Source organism: Neofelis nebulosa, chromosome 3, assembly GCF_028018385.1.
Source record: "Neofelis nebulosa isolate mNeoNeb1 chromosome 3, mNeoNeb1.pri, whole genome shotgun sequence".
NCBI classification, from domain to species: Eukaryota; Metazoa; Chordata; class Mammalia; order Carnivora; family Felidae; genus Neofelis; species Neofelis nebulosa.
The window spans coordinates 108,327,749-108,350,789 of record NC_080784.1 but is presented as its reverse complement, the minus strand read 5'-3'; the positions used below and the strand labels follow the sequence as shown (position 1 = coordinate 108,350,789).

The following is a 23,041-nucleotide window of genomic DNA, read 5'->3' as shown; positions in this document are numbered from 1 at the left end:
TAACAGTATCCTTGTTCCTCTTGCACCTGACCCTTCTTTCTATGATTAAGTCTGGGTGCAAGTAAAGAAAAATGCAAAAATGGTAGAATTGTAGTTATTGAAAGGGGACACTCTGATTTCTGTCAGTAGGAGTAGAAATAACCCAAGCACTTGATGGGGAAGAACTTAACACACCGGAAAGTACAAGGGGAAATGAACATTAATTATCTCTTTCACTACCACCGCTAGTGCCTTCTTCAAGAAGAAAAAAAGCCCTGGTGATCTCTCCAAGGTATTGCAAACACCTCAAATTTAATTGACTCTCAGGTTTACCATTATCCCCTCCCCAAACAACTCCCTCCCAAAATACGAACTGTGCTCAATTATTTGAACTATCTGGTAACCCTAAGATCTACCAACTAGTCAGGACGCAAGTTGGAAGTGCTGTCAACCTATACCCCCAATTGATATAGATCATATTTGGGACTCCCAAAAATTGTAAACAAGATTTTACTTTCAGGATCACTAATGACCTCCAAAGCATTGTATTTCTTATGTGAAAGCAAAGTTTCAATGGACCTCCACTGAAGAAACATTATGACTTGCATTTTAGGAGCTTCCATAAAACACCCTAATAATTTTAATGAGATATCACCAGTTGATGACAAGGTGTTATGTGTAACATCTTGATGACTGCAGAAATGTCTCCAAATAGAGGCTTCCCTTGGTTAACTGAGAAGCTTTCCAGAGGAATAACATTATGTGTATAGTGATCCCTATGTTGAGAGCCATATAATTAGAACTGGTGTAAAATTTCTCCTGACTTTATCTGATCATGACACCACTTCAGCCCTTAAGACATTCACATGAGCCTCAATTAACTAGCCAGCGTTGTTATGAATAATGGAATTGCCCTAAATGCCCTCCCTAAAAGCCAAGAAAAAGTCTCTATAATGTCTAATATATATTTCTGCCTCTGTATTAATGCCTTATTCCAAGTAAAAAAGCCAACCAAAATTATAGAGAAAGATGCCTAGATTTCTAAGGCACACAACAATGATTTATGAGATTTGTTAAACTGGTTGGGTCTGGGATTTTGGTGGTAAAGTTGGGTTCAATTATACAAATTGGTCTTATGCTACTTCTTGGAGCCCCACTGATAGACAATTTTCCATAGATATCTCATATTTCTGGATATCTTATCATAAAACATTTCAATTTCCCTTTTCTTAGAAATAGCCTTAGAAGATAAAGATTGTGTCTTTTTCTGAGTCAGTGGAAAAGTTTCTTTCACTGCACTAATAAAGAAAATGTCTTTCACTGAAGCAAGGTCAAGGAGATTTAGCTCTCTTATAAGATTCAAGTTTCTAATACTTGGAATTCTTTTCCTGTAACATCCCTGACTGCATGTGCTGGTATCATCTGTACCTCTTTGCTCTGTGGGAACTGGAATCTGGGGAGATGACACATATGCTGAAACTCTTATCATTGTCAGTAAAATGCTATACCTCCTGTCTCTGACCCAAGAGTCTTGTGTCTTCTATCATCCATGTACTACAGTAGCCTATTAGTTTGCAAAAAAGATAAAATCTACATCTTATATGGCGCTTCCCAATTTCTATCTGAGAAAGCATAGTAAGTGAGCTTGATGGCTTCTCAATACTAAAATTTGAGAAAAAATTTGACATGATATTAACAAGTGTTGTGAATGTAGATAATATTTCACAAATATCAGATGTTGTAAGTAGATATTATTTTCTTCTACTAAGAAATACTAATAAGCAATAACATGAATAAAATAACTAACATAACATATAAGAATCTTAAAACCTACGCTAAGTTAAAAAAATGGGGGACATGAAAAGCTATGTTATTTTTAGCTATCTTTATATGAAAGCCTAGGAAATGAAATTTCTATAGTGACAGTAAGATAGGTATTGTCTGGATCCAGTTGTTAAGAGATGGGATCAATTGAAAATAGACATGAGAAATCCTTCTAGGATGATGATATTGTTGTACATTTTACTATGGTGGTATTTATATGACTGTATTCAATTACCAAATTTCATCAAAATTTATTCTTTAAACTGATGTATTTCTTAATTTAAGCTACTTATCAACAAAGCTGAATAAAATATTAAGTATTATTCTACGACATGATTTTTCATAGTAAAAAAAGTTCATCACAGAGATTGTCAAGATTTGTTTAAATGTGCCCCATATGCTTGTAGCTACTAAACTTAAAGATCTTTCAAGAATTGTCAAAAATGAAATTTCCTATGAAAAGCATTCTATAAATAGATTCCTAGCTTAAGTAGGATAGCCTTTGTAATTATTCAACATCTTGGTTTTTTAAATATTATTTTCACATGACTTGAAAATATTTATACTTGCACTTTGATTTACATTTGTATTTAGTGTCCAACTATTCCTATTAGTTTATAAAGGCCATGAGAACAAGACTCATGAATTTTTAATTTTATCTTTAGACACCTAACATCATCCCTGGAATCTTGGTTATTCAAGGATTGGTCAAAACTCAAACCTAAAGCAAGGATCTCCCAGCTTCTCTTTCCTTACGATTTCCATTTATTGTGGAGGGTTTTTGGTTAGAAGTTAGACCGTATACTAGAAAACTTACTTCAAGACCACCACACTAAAGGTAGAGTACTATGAGATAAGACATCACTAAGGATCTTACAGATTCCAAAGCTTGACTGTAGAGTTACCATGGAAACCTGTAAGAGGAGTTCAATATTGAGTAGGTGATGAGCCAACTAATGGAAACTGTTCTATTTTTCTCTCCAAATTTGATTTTCTCAAAAATACAATTTCCCTTACACTTCTGCCAAACAGTATGTCTCACCCCTGTGGGCAGAGATCATGCCCACACCCTAAACTGACAATAGTTCTCCTTTTCCTTTCTTTTTCTTTTTTTTGAAAACTGGATTATATGTTCATATTTATGGTCACATTAAATTAACCTGCGTAAGTTTGGTAGACCACTGCTTTTATAGTATGAGATTCATGTGCTGTGAAAACAGTTCTCGTCTTAACATGGCACCTTAATTTACTCAGAAGGTGGTAGTGAGGCATAAGTCATATTTATATTTTGCAAATAGCAAATATAAAATAAAATAGAATAAAATAAAATAAAATAAAATAAAATATAAAAGCAAATAGAAGGACAGGTTTTTGAATCTACAGAGGAACATGATTTTCATGGAAGGTCTAAATATAGTTGAAATTAAAAATGTTCAATAGGAGTATGAGATTCTCCTTTCCTTCCTTCTCCCAAATCTAGAGTCAAAGTCTGAAAATCAAGCAGATATAATGCTGAACCCAGAGTAAAGAAGATGGAGATTGGAGTGCAGACTTGCACTACTGTACTTTAAGTCTAGGGTGAGAAAGAAAACAAGACAGATGCCCCATTTAGTTCAGCAAGGTAGAGGACAAGAAATTTATTGTGAGGAGAAACATTTAAAGGAGAAAAAGTACCTAGATTATCTTTTGATATTTAATACAAATAACCCCACCAGGAGTTATCACTAACTATTTGATGCTTTTAAGCACTGTGCTGGAAAATTTCAATAGTTTGTCAGACCTAATCCTCAAAACGACTCTACTATTAGGTTGAGGAAGAATTAATTCAACATCAATTGCCATTTACCATATTAAACATAACAACTGATTCTTGCTTCCGATTTACCTGACTACAAACTTTGTTTTTTTTTTTTTTTTTCAAATTTTTATTTAAATTCTAGTCAGCTAACATACAGTGCAATATTGGTTTCAGGAGTAGAATTCAGTGACTCATCACTTACATACAACACCCAGTGACAAGTGCATTCCTTAATACCCAATCACCCATCTAGCCCATCCCCCACCCACCTTCCTCCATCAACCCTGTTTATTCTCTATCATTAAGAGTCAAAAAACATTCCTTTTTGTTCTCTTTCCTTTGTACAACTTTCCTTGGGTATGCACAACATCTCAGTAACTAACCAATAATTTAGTGTCTGGACATCAACTCAAGGAATATCAGGCTGTCATGAACACAACTAGTATCTTTCTATAGTAACTTTCTTAGGTTGCAGTTTGCCAGTCTGGGACAGTAGGGGTAAAATCTGCAAATACTATTCTGGCAGAAAAGATCTCACGTTTTTGAGTTATCAGAGGAATGTTTCAGAGTTCCCTGCAAGGCTTTGTCTGTACAGTGAGTATAAACTAAGTAATTTAGGCAATGAATCATTACAAAGATAATCTGAACAAAACAAAACAAACAAAACAGGAATTATAACCCTGAATGAATGAACAGATTTGTAACATTTTTAAGCAAGCACTCAAAAGCAGTAAATTCATATTTTTTTAGAATTGCTTTTGCTGGGCATAGTAAACTGATTATTCTGAAACAAAACATTGTAAGTAAAAACTCTATTAATGTTATCAATTAGCAGATGGCATATAAAAGAAATCCAGAAATAAATCAAGTTATACATGAGATTTTCCTAGCAACTTTTCCAAGTGTTTAAAAACAGAATAAATGTGGCCACTGTGACTCTTTATATACAAAATCTACTTTAATAGCTAAATATAAACAAAAATAACCAAGATTTTCATCAGGTCTATCAGTGCCTTACTGTAAGAGATTCATTTTTGTTTGTTTGGAAAAGAGAACCTGCATTTGGAAAGGAAAAGATCATGAAGAAGTTGCTGGTAATTCATCACTCAAAATATGCCCATGTTGACTAAGGTAGAAAAGAATTTTCAAAATGTTAGAGACCATATACAGCTCTGACTGCTGTGAAGTGGCTTTATATATGAAATGCTGTGTTAAAGACAAGTATTACTGTCTATGCTGGCATGCTCAGGATACCTCCTTCAATGAAACCTGCAGTAGTGCTGACCAAATTCCAATGTAGGATTTTTCATTTGTATAAAAACTGTGTAGTAAAGGAGAGAAGAATAAATCATGATAATTTTAAATTTCTCACTGAATATTCCCCTTTAAATATTCTAATTCTATGATCCTTATTCATATTTGTACGTTAAAGCCATATTAAAATCACTTAGGGGGACTATAAAAACTCTGATATAAAAATATGAAAATCAATGATTCTCATCCTTGTCTATACATTAAAACCACTTAGTGGAGCTTTGAAAACTTTTAGAAATGAAATCTACTAAATAAATTATATATATGAGGGTGAGGTTGGGTATCACTCAGAGGTACTCTCCCTAGGACTTCCAATATACAGCCAGAGTTGAGAAATTACTGCTTTATAGAAAAAACAAACAAACAAAACCCAGTCTAGGAATTATTTTGAAAATAAGTTAAAACAACCCAAAATATTAGCTATGAAAAATTAAAGGAAATTAATTAAAATACAAATTGGGTACATAGTTAGAATGGGAGAATTTCAATAAAGCTTTGAATAAAAAGAAAACCAACTGCATTTAGTTCTTCACTGCAAAAGGAAAATGTGTCATCTTGTATTGTAGACAAAGCTTAATAGGAAAAGAATGATTACACAAAGGGAAGAAACAAGAATGAAAAAAATACATAAACAGAAACTATAAAATGGATTGTAAATCTTGTTAAGAATAAACTGGAGACTCAAATAGTTACTGATGTGCCCCATAATTCTGACTCCACACAAGCCTAAGATTAACAACAACGACAACAAAGAATGGTGGTATTTTTAAAGTTCTTGCTTCACTGTCTCATGCAAGGTCTAAAAGTGTCTCATGCAATGTCTCCCTTGTGTCCTTTTTTTTCCCCCTTCCCTCACCACCAACAGTTATCAGGTATGACCAACTATATAATCTACTCATTACAGCTGTCATTTGTTCCCTTTTCTATATTAACTCTCTATAATAGGATTCTGAGGCCATTTATGTTAATGACTATGCACTGTCAAATTCTGCCATCTTGCACGGCCGTCAGCAATCATACCTGTGCTACCTAGAAATCAAGCCACACAGAACAACTGTGTTTATTCTTTCTGCAAAACCAACTATACATTCAAGTTAAATACTGTGCTAAATTGTCCTACCTCTGGCTTCTCTTCAAGTAAGACCACTCTACTCCCACTCGTCTGCATGTGGCACACAACACAGCTTCCGCACGCTAGCACCTAAACTCTGTGCCAATTCACAAGGTTCTTATGGCCATACTCTGGTTTCTGCCTACTGTCATGAGTACCCACCACTGTAAGCCAAGTGGAAAGGAACACCAAGGCCACACTAGCGAATCATCCAATATCCTCCATAGCTGAGCACTAGCTGAGCATTGTGAACCAGGAATGCTCCCCAGTCTCCAGGTGATGACCAGTTGTAAATCCACCAAGTGTCACATCCCTGTTTACTTCAGCATCATTTCCCCTTGCCAAGAATTTTCCCTCTTGCATTCTCATATTTACAGTGTTCTGTTTCTTTTCCCTACCCTAATACCATGCTTCTCTTTTCCAACACAAACCCATTGCCCATGCCCTTTGGAACTCCTGTTCCATAATTTAAAAGACTCTTTTTCTTCTTCAGTTTTTTGCCTTTCCAAAGGCTCACTGAAACAATAGATTCATTTTTATATCCAAGTTTCTCTTTCTCTTCATTCTTTTACCTCTTTAACTTGGATATATAATCCTTGTTCCCAAAACACTCTTATTTTTGGCTGGTAATTCTGAGATGCAGATATAAATTTACCATATAAATTAAAGCTGAATACAAAGGACTAGATGAGGTCTCCTAAGGAAAGGGAAAAATGCAAAAAGAAGAGAAAAGGAGTGCATTTTGGGTTATAATTTGTAATTATTCTATATTATATAAATTATATACACACACATATGGGGAGGGGTGTCTCTTTCTGTACAATGCAAGAATTTTATAGTTACAATGCCATTTATTAGTCAGCAACATCTCTCTACAATAGGTTTATTACCACATTGAACAAATATGCAAACTATCAGATATGTTAAATAGCCCTAAATAACACAACTATAACATGAAAGATTGTTTCTCTGTGGCTTCAAAGATTCACACTTTTCCACTATAATCTGTACAGGAAAATTTGTGAACTAGGTTGTATGTCTTCACTTTCCCACACAAGGTACATTAAAAACAAAAGAAGTCTACCCGTTGAAAGACAAAAGCAGTATCAACCACCCATTCTTTCCTTTCCCCTTTTTGGTTACAGGAAATTTGCTTTCATAAGCAGCCATTCCCTCCCAGGAAAGTTATGATTTCAAGATCCTGGACTATGACTGTACTGCAATTAATTTCTACTAATCAGAATCAGAGGGAATTGGTGATATTAGCAAAACACTGAAATGGGAAACATGTGCCAACCAGAACAACTATAATCTACAACAAGGGCTAAGATCTTTAACTGGTCCCATTTATCAGCTCATATAGATAGAGATGGGTAAACCCTTGGTGGTTCTAATGTCCAATTCTCTTCTATAAGGTATAGGGGGTGCTTTCATATTGTTAACTTTACTACTAAGACCAATTTAGAAAAAATCGAAACCTAATAAAATTAGCTTACATGGATTATTAGTGAGGCGAAGCCTACTAATATATAGATATAAATTACTTTTATGGCCAAGCCTCATAAATGATAAAAAGCAATCTCTGATATATTATGTACTCTATTATTCTAAAATATACTCACTTCTTTAAAAATATTAAACATTATCCAGTTACTTAATGCTATATAAAAATTATTGGGGTGCCTGGGTGGCTCTGTCAGTGGGAGTCTGACTTCAGCTCAGGTCATGATCTCATGGTTCTTGAGTTCAAGCCCTGCATCGGGCTATGTGCTGACAGCTCAGAGCCTGGAGCCTGTTTCTGATTCTGCGTCTCCCTCTCCCTCTGCTCCTACCCCACTCACACACTGTCTCTCTCTCAAAAATAAACAAACATTTTTTAAAAATTTTTAAAAATAAAAATAAATAAATGAAAATTACTATAAAATTCAATGGCAAAAAGCAACCATTGATTCTGTGGCTGGAATTTCACATCAGCACAGCATAGTTTGTCTTTCCTCTACAATGTCTGTAGCCTCATGCATGAAACCCAAAGACTGGAACCTAAAATCTGTTGAAGGATAATTTATTCACAAATCTAATGGTTGATAGTGACAGTCATCTAAGAACCTCAGTTTCTATCCATTGTGCCTGTCCATGTGGTCTCTTCAGATAGGTTGGTTCAGGCTTCCTCTCAGCACAGTAACTGGATTCCATCTCCATGTGTCCTAGCAGAGAAAAAGCCAGATGGAACCTGTAACATTAAGCTCTAGCATTTAAATCACATAGAATTTATTTTCACCATTTTCTATGGAGACAAATACTATTCAAACCCAGATTCAAGAGGAGGGAACATAGATCATGGATTCAAGAATGCCAGTCACATGGCAAGAACAACATGTGAAAGGGATATGTGGCCATCTCTGGAAATTACAATATGCTACAAACAAGGTTATGAATTTACAATTCACCAAAGAGGAGAAACTTCTTCATTTACTTCTCTTTTCTTCATCCTTTATCATTAGATATTCACAAACAATTAATTAAGAAATTTCCTATATACTAAATCACTTTTCTAATTATAAGGAATAGGTAGGTATTATAAAACTTGACAATAATAAAATCTCTACATTTTATGAATAAATACCTAATTTAAAAAAAAACTCAATTTGCGTTGATGTTTAAATCATATTATTTAACAAGTCTGTAAGCTATCTTGTTATGAGATGTACTGTCATCTCTACTTAGGGATCATAAATGCATTTGGAAGAAAATTAAGCCACCATTTCTTGAAAGATCTAAATCACAATAAATGTAGGAAAAAGAAACTACCAAATAACTTCTCAGTGATAATGGCCTTACATAATATCATAGTTGTGACACAGTGGTAAGGATATTTCTTTATGTTTTTTTTAATGTTTATTTATTTTGAGAGAGAGGGAGAAAAAGAACCCCAATCAGGCTCTGCACTGTCAGCACAAAGCCCAGCTTGAGGCTTGATCTCACAAACCGTAAGATCATGACCTGAGCTGAAATCAAGAGTCAGATGTTTAACTGACTGAGCAATGCAGGCACCCCTAGATACTTCTTTAAATTAGAGCTTATTTATAAAGACACCTTTAGGAACATATGCTAGCACTACAGAAAATTTATTGAAAAACTTAGAAGAGGTAATCTAGAGGTAGTACTCAACGATCCCTACCGTTTTATTGTCTATTTTTCCACATGAATTAATTCTATGTGATTTTATGTTATTATCAATCTTTCTACATTATTGTAGTTCTCATCAATTTACTTTGGCTAACACAATCCCCAAAGGGAACTATATTAGAATATATATTTCTTGTAATTATGAGAACATAAATGGCCAAAACCTACTTTAAGAAAATAAACAGGCAAAAATGGCACTTTTGATTAGACTTACTGGCAATATGTATAATTCAATACACTGCCTTTTCCTAAAATAATTCGACTAAAATTTCTTTGGATTTACCTAAAAATTCTGAAATAGAAAACTGTTAACATAAAAAGGCATGTGTATCTTTACTCTCATATACAGACATCAATGTACAAGGTAAAAAAATAGGAGAAAATATCTGAGAATTAGATTAGGCTGAGATTTTTTTTAAAAAACAGAAAAAACAAAATGTACAAAAATTGATAGAATAAATTTCATCTTTAAAAAGTTTTGCTTTTTGAAAGACAAAACTAAGGAAAAAACAAAGCAAATTACAGACTGTGGGAAGTTTTCTTTTCAAATCCAACAATGGGTTTCTGTATAAAATATGTAGAGAGCTCTTACAACTCAAAAATAATAAGATGGCCTAATTAAAAAATCAAAGATATATACAGACACTTCACAAAGGAAGACAAACACTGGAAAATTTTCATGTGAAAAGATGCTAAACATCGCTAGCCGTCAGAAAAATACAAATCAGAATGACAATGAAAAACAACTACACATACATATACTAAAATAGCTAAAGTGAAAATACTCAGGTTTGGTGAGTATGGGGAGTAAGTGAAACTTTCACACACTGGTCGGTGTCCAAAATGTTAGGCACTTTAAAAAACAATATAGCTGTATTATATAGAGTAAAACATACACTTACCCTTACAAACCAGTAATTCTACTCTTTGGTACTTATCAAAGGCAGATAAAATATATGTTTACACAGATGTGTATGTGAATACTCCCAGCTGCTTTATTCATAACAACTTAAAGCTCAAAGCAACCCATATGTCCATCTACTAGTGAATGGAAAGCAAATTGTGGCTAAGCATACTGTAGAATATTACACGGTGATCAAAAGGAAAGAAAGAAAAAAATGATACGTACAACAACCTGGATAAATCTTAGACATTACGCTGAGTAGTAAAATATAAAATATTATGTAAGTCAATTTATATAAAGGGAAAACTATAGTGATAGAGAGCAGATTCATCTTCTCTGGTATGATGGGCACAAGTTGGTATCCACTGCAAAGGAGAAGGAGAAAGCTTTTTAGGGAAATGGAACTTGTCTACATCTTAGTTGTGATGTTGGTGGCTACATGTTTATAGAGAGTTTCCCAAATCCGTCAAACTGTACATTTACAATGGGTCAATTTTATTGTATGTGAATAATACCTTAATAAAAGTAAGTTTCATTTAAAAAAAAAAGAAAAAGATAAGTCTATGTCACAATTTTGACCTTATTCTTCCCAATCCCAGAGAAACAACCACTTATTAAATGGTTTCAGTGAAAATTCAGAGTATTTCCAATTGTACAACTTAAAAAAATTCAGGCCTGCATACAATAACTGTCCCTCCCTATTAACATAAATCATCAACAGAAGTTGCACAGTCTGTGCTTGTCATAAAACTCTATAGACATCAAAATCCAAGACTATTTTTAACAGTACCATTACTGGTAAGGTGCTAGAATACACAATGAGTTGAAAATTTTAGGCAACCAGTAGTATAACCTAGTAAATTTGTAATTTTTTAACTTGAAAATTTTCTCTGAATAAAAAGGAATGAAGATTATAAGTCTATTTTAGTCTTAATTCTATTATAGTAAGTCTATGTTAATCTTAATTCATATTTTGAATTAGAAACACTAGTTCTGGTTTCTTGAAGCACACTGATTTCCTGAAGCATATGAATTTCCAAGTAAATTTGAATTATGATAGTTTTCTTTCAGGAAAACAGAATGTGACTTTAATATTTTGTTTCCCATATATTTTTAGTCACACATATATAATGTGAATAATAAATATGTATTGTCTTATATAAATATAAGGCTGTTTTAATTAATACATTTTGCTAAATTTTTAAATAATTATTTTTAATGGCTTTCCTGTGATACTATTTGATTTTACCAGGTTTTGATCAGAAAATTTACATATATATAGGAAGACCTAGTAAGATTTCTTCCATATAAAGCTTAAATGTGTAATCTTCAAAAAACCCTGAATTTTCTATTTGATATAGATTCTATAAAAGCAAATAAAAATTAAAAATAAGAAGCTTAATTACTTCTGTTGAAAATAAGGAAAGAGACTTTTCTTCCCTTCCTTTTCTTATTTACTTTAGAAAACTTGTAATTGAAAGTTCTTTTTTCTGTTTCATATGTATGCAAGCCTGTTTTAAAAGTTAAATAAGTCTCTCTCTTATCAGCTTTCAGACTTCAGAATAACTTTCTCTAACACTAGCAACTGTCTCTTTGAAGTGTAAACATCAAAGAAAATAATGTCCCTCTCTCCAAGTTTCTCTGGAAGGGTAGGAACCTAACTTCAGTGGGCACTCATTCTAGACTGCAAAATTACCTCCTGTCATAAAGATATGAGAGTTTTTTGTTCTTTTAGATAAAGCCGACCAGCTAACATAGAGGTTCACCCCAATTACCAAGTGAATTTAGGATGAACTGTGTGTGACAAATGGTGCTGTCAAATCCTCTTAGTTGATAAGTAATTATTGGTTATCTTGAGAATATATATGTAATGGGTTGGTATGCTTGGCTACATTCAGGAGTGAGATTTCTTTCTGTCCTTGCAATACCTTAGAGATTGCCAGTGATGTGCTTGACATTCTGGTACACTGCTTTTGCAATTTTTAAATTACCTTCTTTCTTCTTTCTGTACATTTGTCAAGAGGTATTCTGGGTTGGAAGGAGATTTTTTAAAACACTGTATGTCCCCAATAATTCTTAGCTATGATAAATTTTCTAATTTCACTATTTTGGTAGGCTTTAAGTAGACCATGTACCATAGTTTAGAAAACATACATATAAACAAGTGGTGCATTTCCTATTTTAATTTTCAATTTATGTTTTCATTTTGTAAGAAATCATTTTTTTTCATCAATCATAATATATAGTATATATTACACATATTTATAATGCTAATTTAACCCCATAATTTAATAATAACACATTATAGAATATATAATTGTATTATAGTAGATATATTATACATTGAGCATACTATTAATTTGACTGCCCAAAATCATATATATATATATATACATATATATGTATATATATATACACACATAACTACAATTGAATTCATTTTTATTATTTAATTATTTCATTTTAGTTTAATGGAATCTTTTTTTGCCAATGTTCATTTTAACATTTCATTTTAAAATTCTGTCCTTGAGTATGAGTTTTTAAAAATTGTATTCTTTCAGCAAAATTAAACAAACTTTGACCACTTTGACTTTTAAACACTATATCTGAATGTAAGTAGCAATAAAATCTTCTATAACAGCTTATTTGATTATGAGGTCTTTTTCTTCCCCACCAGCATTTTTTTTCCCAAGAGAACCTGCCACTCTGGTTCTCGGGTATTATTAGATTTAACCTATGGGATTTTTATTGTTTTGATGTCAAATACTTTAGAAAGAAAAAATACATTCCCTTAGAGTTATTTTATGATTTGAATTTTTGTTGTATTCTAATTGTTTCACTCTCTCATCATATTCACTATTTTGCATATATAGATATCCTTTAACATCTCTCCCTCATTTTTCTTTTATATGTGTGTGTATATGTTTTCTGTTTATATACTTACTGTTTACTCACTTACTCTTGTCCTTCTTTCTAGATAACTCCAAATAGTGTATTAGCAACTTGTTTTATCTTACTATTTTCTCATTATGTGTGTCTACATGATCTTTTTTTTTCTCATTTGTTCTTACTTTTCACTAATTCTACCTTTGTTTGAATACATCTTAACTTTCAGTGAAGAGGTATTCAGCTGTGTAAATGTTGGCATGCTTTCAAAAAGATAAAATTAAGCAAAGTGGCTAGAAAACTCAGAGGGGAATAGGAGACATGCGTAAGGATGTCTACTGCAATATTCTTCTTCTTCTTCTTCTTCTTCTTCTTCTTCTTCTTCTTCTTCTTTTTAAGCAAATAGAAGAAGGCTACCTAGATGTTTATCATGGGGACAATATTAAAATAGTGGTTGCTATATGTGTAATAGGATACTACACAGTGATGAGAAGAAATGAACTATATGTAGATATTGAATGTAAACATGTGAAAAAAATAACATAATTTTGAATTTAAAAAGAAACAGATTTATAGCAAGATGTGTTTGTAAACTTATCAAAAACATAAATTAATAGTCCATATGGTCTTATAAATACACATATAAGAAAAAAACATGGCAGTGCATTGAAAAAAACAGTTAAATAAGAAAGGATGTTTATGTGGAGGAGGAAATGGTACTGGGGTTGAACGATGAAGGGTAAAGATAAAAACACAATAAATTAACAACGAAAATCATGAGTAAATAATATGTATAGTACCATGAAGCCATGAATTCAATCAAGTCAATTCTGTGCTTCTGGATACTAAGTAAATTAACAATATACAGTAAAAAGTACTTTTTATTTGGCTTTATGCAATGCTTAGAAATTTTTACTTTAACTGTTAATGTGTGTGCATTTTCCATCAACTTTTATGAGCTGGAAATAGGAAACAAGTGTCTTACTAGTTTACCTATTACACCTCACAGCACATATTCTCAGCCTCCCTCACTTATAATTCATGTGGATAAGTGTCCTAGTGGCTTTTAATTTATTCTCTTCTTTACAGTCTAGATTCTTGTATCTGGCCACCATGTGCCTAATAAGGTGTTTTAGTTGAAAAGTCTAAATTAATTTATTTGAATTTCTTTATTTTGAAGGAGCATAACTGTGTCCTCATAGTTCTCACTTAAACCATTTTCAAACACAAAGGCATTATTAATAAAGTAATAAAACTTTTATAAATAAAATTTAATTTTGTAACTGTAAAGAATCCTAGCCCTCTTTGACAGGTAACAATTAAATAAATATCAATTTTACAGTTTCTTTCCCACAGCAGCTGAAATTATTTTATTTTTTATTTTATTTATACACGTCTTTTTTTTTTAAGTATATGTATTTATTTTGAGAGACAGAAAGAAAGAGAGAGAGAAGAGAGTGAAGAGAGGGAGAGAGAGTGAATCCCAAGCAAGCTCTGTGCAGTCAGCGCAGAGGCCAATGGGGGGACTCCAAATCACAAACGACGAGATCATGGCCTAAGCCGAACCAAGAGTTGGACACTTACCCTATTGAGCCACCAAGCACCCCTGAAATTATTTTATTGATGTTGTATATTAATGGATTCACCAAAAAACACCAAAATATACCTTGAATTGAGCAATAAAATGAGAATAATCTAAAATCTGGATTCATATGCCCTCATAAATTTTTACTCAGCACAAATTATTTATTCACATGAAAAAACCAACAATCAAAGAGATGATCATAAATCAAATGTATATAAGTATGTGAGACTGTTTCTGGGCTTTGCATTATGCTCCATGAATATGTTTTCCATATTCAGCACAGTTATCCCTGTGTCTTTGTCTTATCATATGTCTTTCCATGTTGACTTATCTATCCTTCTATTCATCTATACTGACAAACCAAGTTTTGAGAGCTTGTTATTTAAGTGTCTCTTGGCCATTTTTAACCTTTACATTTCCATGTAAGTTTTGGAGTCAGCTTGTCATATGTTACACACCTGTTCATACACACAAAAACACTCAGAATTACACTGAATCTACACCTGAATTTGGGAAGAATTTATATTTTTATAGAATGTTTTCAAAATCATCAATGTGTTATATCTTTCTACTAAGTTAGGTCTTTTTAAAGTGAATCTTGATAAAACTTTTACAACTTTTCTCATGTAGGACATTACACAACCTTTGCTAGATTGATTCAAATGACCTCATATTTTATATTAATGTATATGGTGGCTTATTTTATTTCATTTCAAACTGTATGTTCCTGGTAAAATATAATATAGTTGTTTTGTACATATCAATTTTGTATCCAGCTACCTTGCTGAACTGTTATTAAATGTAATGATCTCTTTATGAATTCCTTTGATCCCAGAAAACCTTATTGCTATGTTTTGTTTTTGGACAGGTTATATTATCTATATTTATACAACAATTACCCTGTTGGTTGCTTTAAATGTTTTCATATCAACATTTCTGAATAAAAATCATTTTCCTTCTACAAAAGAATGCTTTTTTTTTATAAGATGAATCTCACGGTGACAAATCCTGTTAGGTTTATGTATTTGTGGGAATGCCTTTATTTCTTCTTCATTTTAGAAACATTTATTTTCCTGTAGGAGAATTCTAGGTTGGTTCGTATTTTCTTCAGTGCTATTTATATATAATTTCATTGTCTTTTGAATTTCCTTACTTAGATTGTTTCTTTTTATAATAATATTTTTAGGTTTTTATTTAAATTCAATTCAGTTAACATACAGTATAATATTTGTTTCAGATGTACAATATAGTGATTCAATACCTCTGTATAACATGCATGCTCAGGTGAGGCTGTGTGTGTGTGTATGTGTGTGTGTGAGAGAGAGAGAGACAGAGAGAGAGAGAGAAAGAGACAGAGAGACAGAGATAGAGACAGAGAGACAGAGACAGAGACAAAAACAGAGACAATGAGAGATTCTCTGCTCGAGGGAATCATTGCTCTTCTTTTAGCTGTGGCTTTTATCAGATTTTGAAATTTCTCATCCATTTTCTTTCCAAATCTACACTTTACTCTTTTTGAAGGTCAATGAGAAGTCAGAAATTAGAATAAAATAGAAGCTAAAAGATACAAATTCTCACAATATTGTCTCAATAAGAAATGAGGTACATTTCAACACACACACAAAATGCATTTACTATAAATGTTTAGGTTAGTGTAATGCTATCAAAATAGTCTGCCTCATTTTAATTGAAAATATAAATTATTTATGAACAAGTTGACAGCACTTTTGAGATCACTTAAAGAAAGTTTAGAAACCAGACAGAGATAGAATCAGGTACATCAATTTCATTCATTCAGAGACTAACAAAAATAGTGTATATAATGTAGAAAACACAATTATCCTTGTAAATGTAGCATAAAGGATTTACAAAGTAGCAGTGTAAGTTTTTCTAAGTAGATATGTGTTCTTAATAAATAAAATCTGAAGAATTTCCATTCCTCTTCTCCAGAAAACTGAACTAGATAGATATCCTTCAAGGAATGTCTCCAAACATTACAGTTAATATTTTAACTTTGCAGTTAAAGCAAAACTAAAAAACAACAAAAAACAAAAGACAAAAAACAAAAACAAAAACAAAAACAACCAAGGCCATGCTGTCTTCCCACTGCATGAGAGAACCACAAAAATCATCTTGTAATAAATCACAAAAAGTGCATCTTATAGGGATCTTAGTCATTTAAACCTTAGTCACAAGAAAAATTCCAGTTAATGCTGCAACTTGTTAAGTTTTTTTTAACATACACCTAAAAGGAATTTTAAAATCCATATACCTGTAAAGCCATATATCTTTGGCTCCTAGACAGGAAGGCAGACAAAAAGCAAGTACAATGACTTGCAGCCTGCCTCCAGCGAAGGCTTCAGTTAAGAAACACGCCTGAATTTTTAGTATCTCTTGGAGGCTAAAGAACAGCAACTAAAATCTCCTTCCAAACCTTGAGAGGAGAAAGCCAGGAATATGTTCATGTGGGTAAAAAATCTCCATTTAACATTAAACTTATCTATTATAAACTTTACTCTTACAAAGTAAAAAGAAAAGAAATTACTATTTAAATGAATATCATTATATTTACTAGATATAAAGACAACCTCAGAGTTGCATCTCTCATTAATTCTAAACTGAAATAATTTTTGAATTTTTGAGACCATCTTTATTATTTTTTATGTGAGTTTCCATTTCCCTCTTCCTTAAACATCTACTTTTTAATTTTCTCCTTTTAATATATTTTCTGGTAGAAACCAAAAACTAAGTGGGATTGAGTTCTTTCAAAGAGGAAAATTTCACAGATTCTGGATGAGAGCCAGGTTATATCAGCTGGTAGAGTTGTTTCAATTAGAGTAAAAAATAAGTATAAAGTGACTAGCACACTGCAAGATACATGATAGGTTCTCTTTTTCCTTCCTCCTTCCCTCCTTTCTCTAAGAGGTATTTCTTGTTTATTTATCAGGTTAGGTTGCATCTCATACAGTTGCTAATGGTAACTAAAAAATAGAATTATAGATATCCAAAATCTATAAAGAACTTACAAAACTCAACACCCGCCCTCCAAAAAAAAAAAACCCCAAAAAAACAAAACAAAACAAAACCAAAAACAATCCAGTGAAGAAATGGGCAAAAGACATGAGCAGACACTTTTCCAAAGAAGACATCGACATGGCTAACAGACACACAAAAGATGCTCAACATCACTCATCATCAGGGAAATACAGATCAAAACCACAAGATACCACCTCACCTCTTCAGAATGGCTAGCATTAATAACTCAGGCAATGACAGATGTTGGCGAGGATGCAGAGAAAGGGGAACACTTTTGCACTGTTGGTGGGAATGCAAACTGGTGCAATCACTCTGGAAAACGGTATGGAGTCTCCTCAAAAAATTACAAATACAGCTACCCTACAATCCAGTAATTTCATTACTAGGTATTCCAAAGAACACAAAAATGCTGATTTGAAGGGGCACATGCACCCCAGAGTTTACAGCAGCACTATCAACAATAGCCAAATTATGGAAAGAACCCAAATGTCCATCGACTGACAAATGGATAAAGAAGATGTGGTATTTATATACAATGGAATTTTACTCGATGATCAAAAAGAATGAAGACTTGCCATCTGCAGTAACATGGATGGAGCTAGAAAGTATTATGCTAAGCAAAATAAGTCAGTCAGAGAAAGACAAATATCATATGATTTCACTCACATGTGGAAATTAAGAAACGAAACAGATTAACATAGGGGAAGGGAAGGAAAAATAAGATAAAAACACAGAGGAAGACAAACCATAAGTGACTCTTAAAAACAGAGAACAGAGGGGCGCCTGGGTGGCGCAGTCGGTTAAGCGTCCGACTTCAGCCAGGTCACGATCTCGCGGTCCGTGAGTTCGAGCCCCGCGTCAGGCTCTGGGCCGATGGCTCAGAGCCTGGAGCCTGTTTCCGATTCTGTGTCTCCCTCTCTCTCTGCCCCTCCCCCGTTCATGCTCTGTCTCTCTCTGTCCCAAAAATAAAATAATAAAAAAAAACAAAAAAAAACAAAAAAAAACAGAGAACAGGGGCGCCTGGGTGGCTCAGTCGGTTGAGCGTCCGACTTCGGCTCAGGTCACGATCTCGCGGCCCGTGGGTTCGAGCCCCGCGTCAGGCTCTGGGCTGATGGCTCGGAGCCTGGAGCCTGCTTCCGATTCTGTGTCTCCCTCTCTCTCTGCCCCTCCCCCGTTCATGCTCTGTCTCTCTCTGTCCCAGAAATAAATAAACGTTAAAAAAAATAATTAAAAAAAAAACAAAAACAAAACAGAGAACAAACAGGGTTGCTGGAGGGAAGTGGGTGGGGGGATGGGCTAAATGGGTGATGGGCATTAAGGAGAAGGAGGGCACTTGTTGCTATGAACACTGTGTGTTATATGTAAATGGTGAATCACTAAATTCTATGAAACCATTATTACACTATATGTTAACTAACTTGAATTTAAATATAATTAAACAAAACAACAAAAATAAGAATTAAAGATAGATGAGGTAATATTAATGATAATTGAAAAATAGAATTTTATATAGAGGAGGTAATATTACTAATTTATTTTTTAAGTTGAATTTTAGAATGAGTAAATATTTTGAGAGTATATTCTAAGTATTAAAATTATTGTTGAACTAAAGCCTTTATTATGCTGTATGGAAATATTATACTGTATTATATGAAAAATAGTAATTCATAATTGTCATGGGTTGGTCATACTTTGCTAATCACGATATTTGGTGTAATGATTTTGAGTTTGTATCTTTCCTATAATACATGTGATTAAAACTCATTTAAAAGCATTGTAACATACATAAAAGCAGAAGAAGAATTTGCCCAACTGCCATCTTCCACAGATAATCCCTGGCATTTTTTTTTTTTTAGTGATTTTCTTTCTAGCATTCAGTGTATGTATATTTTTAGAGAAAACTTTGATACTGCTCTATGTACAATTTTAGATTTTTTTCATTTAATATATACAATTACCTCATGTTATTACGAAATCATTATTAGCCATAAAATTTTAAATTCTGCATAATATTCCACCAAATGTATCAAGTGTCAATCAAAAATTGTAAAGAGGCAATAATTGAGCAAAAATGTTTATTCAAGATCAAAGAATTGCAATTTTGGGAAGATTTGGGCAGCAAAATGATCAGTATGCCACCAGGGAACAGAAGTCAGAAGTTTTAAAACAAATAAGGAACCTTTTATAGACGTTGCTTACAAAGACTTTTGATTGGTAATGGTGTCTCAGAGCTAATCTTGGCTGAACATAATCGGTTCCTAAGGCTAACATTAAGCAAAAGTCTCTTACCAGAGCAAGCTGCACGTGTTCTTATAGGATCCTTGGAATTTTTGTGACTTGGCCCAGTTCAGAAGTTCCTGGTTCCAACTGGTGAAGACATACATAATGTCCATCTCCTTAATGGCCTCCCAGCTCTATTTGATTCCACCTTTCACAAACACAACATAGTTAAGGAGTTACCTACAGGTGAATGTTCCGTTTTCTTTTTCCATTTTAGTTACAAGGTATTGTTATAATTAACACTTAGTATTTATGTTTTATAGGTTCCCCATTCCCCATATTCTGTCTTCTTTTTCCTTGAGATAAATTATTTAATTGAATTGTGGTATTATAGGACATAAACATTTTTAAGGCTTTGCCAAGTTGGAAAAAGGCAATCTCAGAACTATGATTTTACTACAAAAGACATCCAGCAAATCCTCCCTGGGTTTTGGCTGTCCTGCTTGCTTTTCAGATTCACTACAGATAGAGTGGAGTCTGTTTATTTTATCGATGCCATCAAGAGGCATTCAGGTGGTCTGATAATACGTTTTTAATTTTATTGAGATTATTGTCAGTGGACACGCAGTTGAAAGAAATAGTACAGAGAGATTTCCTATACGCTTAAGCTAGTTTTCCCCAGGGGTAACATCTTGCAAAAGTATGGTACAATTCTCATACTGATAATACTCTGTGAAACCTTGAATTCTGTTAATGATCTAATTCCTAACAAGAGGTCCTGCATTATCATGCGGCAGGAGAGTCAAAGTGAGCATGTCCTTCTTCTGCCCACCCCCTCCCTGGAATGTACACTGTTGACCCCAAATCTGGCTATGAGCTCCTAACACACAGAAAATTACCAACAAGCCCTCCCTAACACAGGGTTCACTGGTTTGAAGGGGAAGATGTGGCCAACTCTAGAAACTGGAAAGCATAATTATCCATTTATCTGTCTCTCCACCACCCCTGAAGGCAGTTATCATGGGACCTTCAGGAAGCACTGTAATTCTGCTGAGACGTAAGACTGAACCATCAGCAGCAAATGTACTCAGGTGCAAATATGGTCACCAGGAGGGCTTCCATCCAGGATAGGAAATTACTGCTAAAGTAATTAAACAGGGAGGCCATTAGACTGGGTGGCTCTAATGCCTTGGTACCTTTCCTAAGCAAACCAAACCCTAAGTCAGAGTCAGTGCACTCGAATCAAGAAAGTGAAACTAAGGAACAACCCACCACAGCCAACTAAGCTTTTCCAAATAAGACAACCACTAAAGCTATAACCAATGAAACAATGCCCTTGTTTTGCTTCTTTACTTTCTCTATAAAATCCTCTCCCCTCGCTGTCTATGCAGCACTACTAACCACTTTCAGTTTGACACTACTCAATTTCAACTGATGCATGTTCAGATAAACTACTGAAATGTTCTATTTAGCCTCAGTTTATTTTTTAAAACATCCGAAAGGCTTGCAACAGGTTGCACCAAGTACCTACCCTTTAGGCTCCTCTGGGCAATTTCCCATCAGACACACCTTACCCAGGTTATGACACCAGCAAAATCCCTTCCCCCGCCCTGCGCACGCAGGACCCTGTTACCACATATGTGGTACTACATTTCAGGGCCACAGGTAAGTGAGGCCACACAGAACACAGAACAGCATGAGCCAAAGGGTAATCCTAGCTTTACCCCACGATTTTCAAATGTACTGTAAATACATCTAAATGCATTGTTACACCTAGTTAAATTTATTATTACTATAATTACATGGTAAATTTAAGGTGTTACTTTTAAGACTTGTAGACTTCACGAAATACCTTAGCTATTCCAACATGCTTGATGTTGGAAAATTTGAGAGCTAGAGACAAGACCAGTAATTTCAGAGAATTATGTATCTCCCATTCAGCACATCCTTGTCTTAGTGTCCACATCCTTTCTACCACTCATAATCTTAGTGGAATAAATGGCAAACACCTGCTGCAAGCAACCTCAGCATCCCTCACAAAATTAAACAAGTGGCTATCAGAGAATCAGAATACACCTCAAGTACGCTAGGCTTTCTGATGGAATTTTATTTTGCCCATCTCCCCATTGCCATCAAATTTGTCACATTTCTGTTAGTCATTTAGCATATGGACCAGTAATAATGCTGCCTCGCTCACGAGAAGCACAAATTTTAAACTAGTAGTGTGGTCAGATTTGGTAGAGTAATTTTCTTTGAATGATATGTCCTTCTCACAATGAAAGTAGCAGTTTCTGGAAGTGCCAAATAACCTGTGAATTTAGTTAGTTTGGAAAAAAAAGTGGCCATAAAACTATTACAGTTGATAAGAATTCCAAACTACACACACACTAAGCTCATAAATTATCAGATGTCATGACGCTTCTTCTATTCATATGACCTCTATCAGGTCCTATCACTCCAGATAACAAATCTGGGTGCTACCTAAAAGTTTTAAAAATGAGTTGCTGTTGTAGTTGTTGTTGTTATGGTAGTGGTGAAACAGTTTCATATAATTTTTGATTGATTCTTTCCTCAAGATGCTCCATCATATATCCTCTTCGGTGCAACAACAAAACACACAGGCAAAAGAGAAAGAACAAGTTTTTCATAAGAAGTACTCCCATGGTTATCAGCATTCTACGAATACTTTTTTTTTCTTCAGAATGATGTCTCTTATTTTTCAGCCTTTACTTTTATATTGTTTTATTGACATGAAAAGCCCAACTCATATTGGTTTTAGTGCATCAAGAGAGTCATTTTATATACAGACCACTGAGGTGTCTTGCTGTTAAAATCACTGGATTGCAGAAACTGTACAAACTGATGCAGAATATTGGAAGAATATGGCTGGCTTTATTTTCGAAGCTAACCGATACCAGGAATAGAGGAAAGTGTATGAGCACTTGGACATACAGGAAAACGGATGATACTTACAATCCAGACATTTTCACATAACAGTAAGGTCTCTCAAAATATGATCTCAACCTATGTGTCACTCTCATCAGCAACTACCACACCCTCAGTTTCTAAGAAATGTTTTCCTGTCTATGCTTCAGCTACTGCACCTATTATTCCCTTTATTTGAAATGTTATTTCCCTCATGTTTAGGTAACTCTATTCATTTAGTTAGTCATAGCTGATAATCCTGGAAAAACCAAC

The 23,041-nt window shown here is 33.8% G+C and overlaps 1 long non-coding RNA gene across 5 annotated transcripts in view; it reads right to left on the bottom strand.

Annotated features, from left to right (window-relative positions):
* The window catches only part of LOC131507162 (uncharacterized), a 114,661-nt gene that overhangs the window by 54,566 nt on the left and 37,054 nt on the right, over positions 1–23,041 (bottom strand). For 4 of the 5 annotated variants that reach the window (XR_009259375.1, XR_009259373.1, XR_009259374.1 and 1 more), the window contains one exon: positions 19,685–20,051. This is a non-coding gene — a long non-coding RNA (uncharacterized LOC131507162). Of the gene's footprint in view, positions 1–19,684; positions 20,052–23,041 lie in introns of those variants that run through there. The other variant, XR_009259376.1, reaches the window with a different exon arrangement.